This window comes from Parasteatoda tepidariorum, chromosome 4 (genome assembly GCF_982258835.1).
Source record: "Parasteatoda tepidariorum strain Cologne lab strain chromosome 4, Ptep-v5.0, whole genome shotgun sequence".
Classification (NCBI taxonomy): domain Eukaryota; kingdom Metazoa; phylum Arthropoda; class Arachnida; order Araneae; family Theridiidae; genus Parasteatoda; species Parasteatoda tepidariorum.
This window is the reverse complement of record NC_141758.1, coordinates 119222345-119228240: the sequence shown is the minus strand read 5'-3', so window position 1 is coordinate 119228240 and position 5896 is coordinate 119222345.

The window sequence follows — 5896 nt, the reverse complement described above, 5'->3', positions numbered from 1 at the left end:
ATTTCATAATAGTGCAATTTTATTACCGTATTATGAAATTTAAAACAATATGTGAATTTATACAATATGTGTGAGTTATAATAATAGAAAAATAATAAATATAGTTTCAGAAAAATTGAATAAAAATTTTTAAAACTATTTTGTTTTTAATAATCTGTATTTAATATTGAACACAAATGTTACACATATATTTTGAAATGTAAGTAGGCGAAATACCAAAATTTACTTAATATTTTTTATCCATGAAAACTCAATTATTAAAACTAAATTTCGTGAATATGAAGATGGATGTGATTTTTAAATTGTGGCATAAAAAAATGAAATATTCAATGTTAAAATCGCGTGATTATAAAATGTAATATTTAATTTTAAAATAGTGCAGGGGCGTATCGAAATATAATTTGAAAATCGCATGAATATAAGACGTGATGCGTTATTTTAAAAAGCGTGAATACGAATGACTGTTTGTAGTGTTTGTTTTTAAAATAGCCAAAGTTCGAATCAAAGCTTTATTTTAAAATCGGGTGAATATAAATTGCGACGTGTTCTTTCAAAACGAGAGAATACGAATTATGTTGAGTAATTTTTCAATCTCTTGGCGTATATTACAATGCATTATTTTTAAATCGTTTTAATACGAATCATGATGTTACAACAAAATCCTTGCAAGCAAAACTATTGATAAAAAAAATCAATCACAATAAAATAAAGGAAGGAAAAAGAATAGAAATATATATTTATAAAAAATCAATTATAATTGTAGCAACAAAAATGTAAACTTACTTGATAAATCGTAAGTATCATAAAATATATGATAAAAACCGTAGTGTTAACTAAATCATAGAATAGCTTAAAGTTAAACTTTAATTTACCAAGGTAAAGAAAATACTGCCTTAGGTTTTCTATGGTTGTTATATTGTTTCCGGATATTTGCCATTTCCCGAACTAAAGTCGCCAATTCAAAATTCGCTAATTCAAAATTCGCCAATACAAAATTTTGAAATACGTGTCGCGTAGACTTTTCGCATTCTAGATTTTCTTGAAGTGTATTAAATTAAAATGCGAAATGCTTTACCATTTTTTAGGCATTTCAGTATGGTAAAGCATTTCGCAAATGCTTTACCATACTAACATAAATCAGAACTAGACACGAGAACGAATCATTTTAATACTCATTAAAATCGTACTGTTGAAAAAGTAATGCATTTTATTAAAATAATAGACTTTATGTAGGTCGCGATTTTTTTAAAACATAGTGTTCCTTTTTCCAATTTTTGAAGCCTTATCATTGAATAAAACATAACATGTTCAAATTTCTTTTGCAGTTTTTCATTTAACATACTCCCTGCTTCATCAGAATTACAAAACACTTATCAGAATTACTAAATATCGACTGAACTTGAGTATGAACAAGAGAGAAACCATTTAAATCATATTTCAATTTAAAAGATTTATTAAAGGCTGGTCGAAACGAATTCCGCACCCGGTGCGCACCGACCAAAATGTTGACGTAAAATATCCTCAATAACAGACGGATCATGGGTTAGGATCCCGCTCATGGGTTTCCCGCTCCATGTAACGCAAATAAGGGTAAGATCCATCAAAAAGTCTCTCACGAAGGAATATTTACTCGATCCAGGAGCTTCCTTGGCTAAAGCATTGAGTTCAAAATTACATGACTTACAGAGTTGAACATGAGTCGCCATCAGCAGGGGTTGAAACCCAGGCCCCCTCGCTCCAGGCATAAGTCACTAGCATGCGGTATTAGCCGTTGGACCACGTTTATACGAGGATCGTATTACTACATAACTTCAAGTACCCTCTCTCACTTAGCTAAACAAAAGACTTAAGGGGCGGTAACCCTGAAAGGTCTATAAAATTTCCTATAGTAGAGTGGTTCGGCTCATAGAGGCCTAATATCGATATGAGTTATAAAATTATAGCTTATTATTAAAAGGAAGTAGGCGGGCTTGAAATTTTCCCCCGCCATTTTATTTTATTTTATTTTTTATTCCATTATGCGCTCTTTCACTAAGAGACACCCTTGATTTTAGACTTAGAACAAAAAACTGCGCCTGTTAAACTATCGTGAAAATATTGCAAAAGGAGTTTAAAAAAATAATATAATATAAATCAACTAATTTTCCGGGATTTTTCCTGTTTTTCAGCATTATTTGAAATTTACCGATTAAAAAAATTTTTTTTATATATGGGAATCTTTAATATATCGAAAAACACATTAAATAAAATAATTAATGCAAAATAAACAAAAGAAGAGAAAAATAAAAAAAATTAAAAATTGACCACAGCTAGGATTCGAACACACGCCCCCTCGCTTTATGCGTAAGTCATTAGCACATGGTCTTAGCCGTTGGACCACGCTTATACGAGGATCGCGATGCAACATAGCTTCAAGTACCCTCTCCCGGTTTGCTAAACAAAAGACTTAAGGGGCCATTGCTTCCCCCCTAATTGGGCTATAAATATATGCTTTTTTTAAGGGGTTCACCTCATAGAGGCCTAATTTCAACCCGAGTTTGAAAATTATAGCTTAATATTATAAGGAAGTAGGTAGACTTGAAATTTGATCCTTTTTCCCGCCATATCATTTTATTTTATTTTTTATTCCATAATGCTTTCTTTCACAAAGAGACACCCTTGATTTTATACTTAAAACAAAAAATTGCGCCTGTTAAACTATCGTGAAAATATTTCAAAAGGAGTTTAAAAAAATAATATAATATAAATAAACTAATTTTCCGGGATTTTTCCAGTTTTTCAGCATTATTTGAAATTTACCGATTAAAAAATTTCTTTTTTATATATGGGAATCTTTAATATATCGAAAAACACATTAAATAAATAAATTAATGCAAAATAAACAAAAGAAGAGAAAAATAAAAAAAATTAAAAATTGACCACATCTGGGATTCGAACCCACGCCCCCTCGCTCTATGCGTAAGTCACTAGCACATGGTCTTAGCCGTTGGACCACGCTTATACGAGGATCGCGATGCAACATAGCTTCAAGTACCCTCTCCCGGTTTGCTAAACAAAAGACTTAAGGGGCCATTGCTTCCCCCCTAATTGGGCTATAAAAATATGCTTTGGTTGAGGGGTTCACCTCATAGAGGCCTAATTTCGGTCCGAGTTTGAAAATTATAGCTTAATGTTATAAGGAAGTAGGTAGGCTTGAAATTTGATCCTTTTTCCCGCCTTTTCATTTTATTTTATTTTTTATTCCATAATGCTTTCTTTCACAAAGAGACACCCTTGATTTTATACTTAGAACAAAAAATTGCGCCTGTTAAACTATCGTGAAAATATTGCAAAAGGAGTTTAAAAAAATAATATAATATAAATAAACTAATTTTCCGGGATTTTTCCAGTTTATCAGCATTATTTGAAATTTACCGATTAAAAAAATTCTTTTTTATATATGGGAATCTAATATATCGAAAAACACATTAAATAAATAAATTAATGTAAAATAAACAAAAGAAGAGAAAAATAAAAAAAATTAAAAATTGACTACAGCTGGGATTCGAACCCACGCCCCCTCGCTCTGTGCGTAAGTCACTAGCACATGGTCTTAGCCGTTGGACCACGCTTATACGAGGATCGCGATGCAACATAGCTTTAAGTACCCTCTCCCGGATTGCTAAACAAAAGACTTAAGGGGCCATTGCTTCCCCCCTAATTGGGCTATAAAAATATGCTTTGGTAGAGGGGCTCACCTCATAGAGGCCTAATTTCGGTCCGAGTTTGAAAATTATAGCTTATTATTATAAGGAAGTAGGTAGGCTTGAATTTTGATCCTTTTTCCCGCCATTTTTTTTTTTTTTTTTTAATTTCATTATGCTTTCATTCACAAAGAAATTCCCTTGATTTTATACTTAGAACAACATATTTTGTTTGTTAAACTATTGTGAAAAAATTGTAAAAGGAGTTTAAAAAAATAATATAATATAAATAAACTAATTTTCCGGGCTTTTTCCAGTTTTTCAGCATTATTTGAAATTTACCGATTAAAAAAATTCTTTTTTATATATGGGAATCTTTAATACATCGGAGAACACATTAAATAAATAAATTATTGTAAAATAAACAAAAGAAGAGAAAAATAAAAAAAATTAAAAATTGACTACAGCTGGGATTCGAACCCACGTCCCCTCGCTCTATGCGTAAGCCACTAGCACATGGTCTTAGCCGTTGGACCACGCTTATACGAGGATCGCGATGCAACATAGCTTCAAGTACCCTCTCCCGGATTGCTAAACAAAAGACTTAAGGGGCCATTGCTTCCCCCTAATTGGGCTATAAAAATTTGCTTTGGTTGAGGGGTTCACCTCATAGAGGCCTAATTTCGGTCCGAGTTTGAAATTTATAGCTTAATGTTATAAGGAAGTAGGTAGGCTTGAAATTTGATCCTTTTTCCCGCCATTTTTTTTTTTTTTTTTTTTTTTTTAAATTTCATTATGCTTTCTTTCACAAAGAAATTCCCTTGATTTTATACTTAGAACAACATATTTTGTTTGTAAAACTATTGTGAAAAAATTGTAAAAGGAGTTTAAAAAAATAATATAATATAAATAAACTAATTTTCCGGGCTCTTTCCAGTTTTTCAGCATTATTTGAAATTTACCGATTAAAAAAATTCTTTTTTATATATGGGAATCTTTAATATATCGAAAAACACATTAAATAAATAAATTAATGTAAAATAAACAAAAGAAGAGAAAAATAAAAAAAATTAAAAATTGACTACAGCTGGGATTCGAACCCACGTCCCCTCGCTCTATGCGTAAGTCACTAGCACATGGTCTTAGCCGTTGGACCACGCTTATACGAGGATCGCGATGCAACATAGCTTTAAGTACCCTCTCCCGGCTTGCTAAACAAAAGACTTAAGGGGCCATTGCTTCCCCCCTAATTGGGCTATAAAAATATGCTTTGGTTGAGGGGTTCACCTCATAGAGGCCTAATTTCGGTCCAAGTTTGAAAATTATAGCTTAATATTATAAGGAAGTAGGTAGGCTTGAAGTTTGATCCTTTTTCCCGCCATTTCATTTTATTTTATTTTTTATTCCATAATGCTTTCTTTCACAAAGAGACACCCTTGATTTTATACTTGGAACAAAAAATAGCGCTTGTTAAACTATCGTGAAAATATTGTAAAAGGAGTTTTAAAAAATAATATAACATAAATAAACTAATTTTCCGGAATTTTTCCAGTTTTTCAGTATTACTTGAAATTTACCGATTAAAAAAATTCTTTTTTATATATGGGAATCTAATATATCGAAAAACACATTAAATAAATAAATTAATGTAAAATAAACAAAAGAAGAGAAAAATAAAAAAAATTAAAAATTGACCACATCTGGGATTCGAACCCACGCCCCCTCGCTCTATGCGTAAGTCACTAGCACATGGTCTTAGCCGTTGGACCACGCTTATACGAGGATCGCGATGCAACATAGCTTTAAGTACCCTCTCCCGGCTTGCTAAACAAAAGACTTAAGGGGCCATTGCTTCCCCCCTAATTGGGCTATAAAAATATGCTTTGGTTGAGGGGTTCACCTCATAGAGGCCTAATTTCGGTCCGAGTTTGAAAATTATAGCTTAATATTATAAGGAAGTAGGTAGGCTTGAAGTTTGATCCTTTTTCCCGCCATTTCATTTTATTTTATTTTTTATTCCATAATGCTTTCTTTCACAAAGACACACCCTTGATTTTATATTTGGAACAAAAAATAGCGCCTGTTAAACTATCGTGAAAATATTGTAAAAGGAGTTTTAAAAAATAATATAACATAAATAAACTAATTTTCCGGAATTTTTCCAGTTTTTCAGTATTACTTGAAATTTACCGATTAAAAAAATTCTTTTTTAT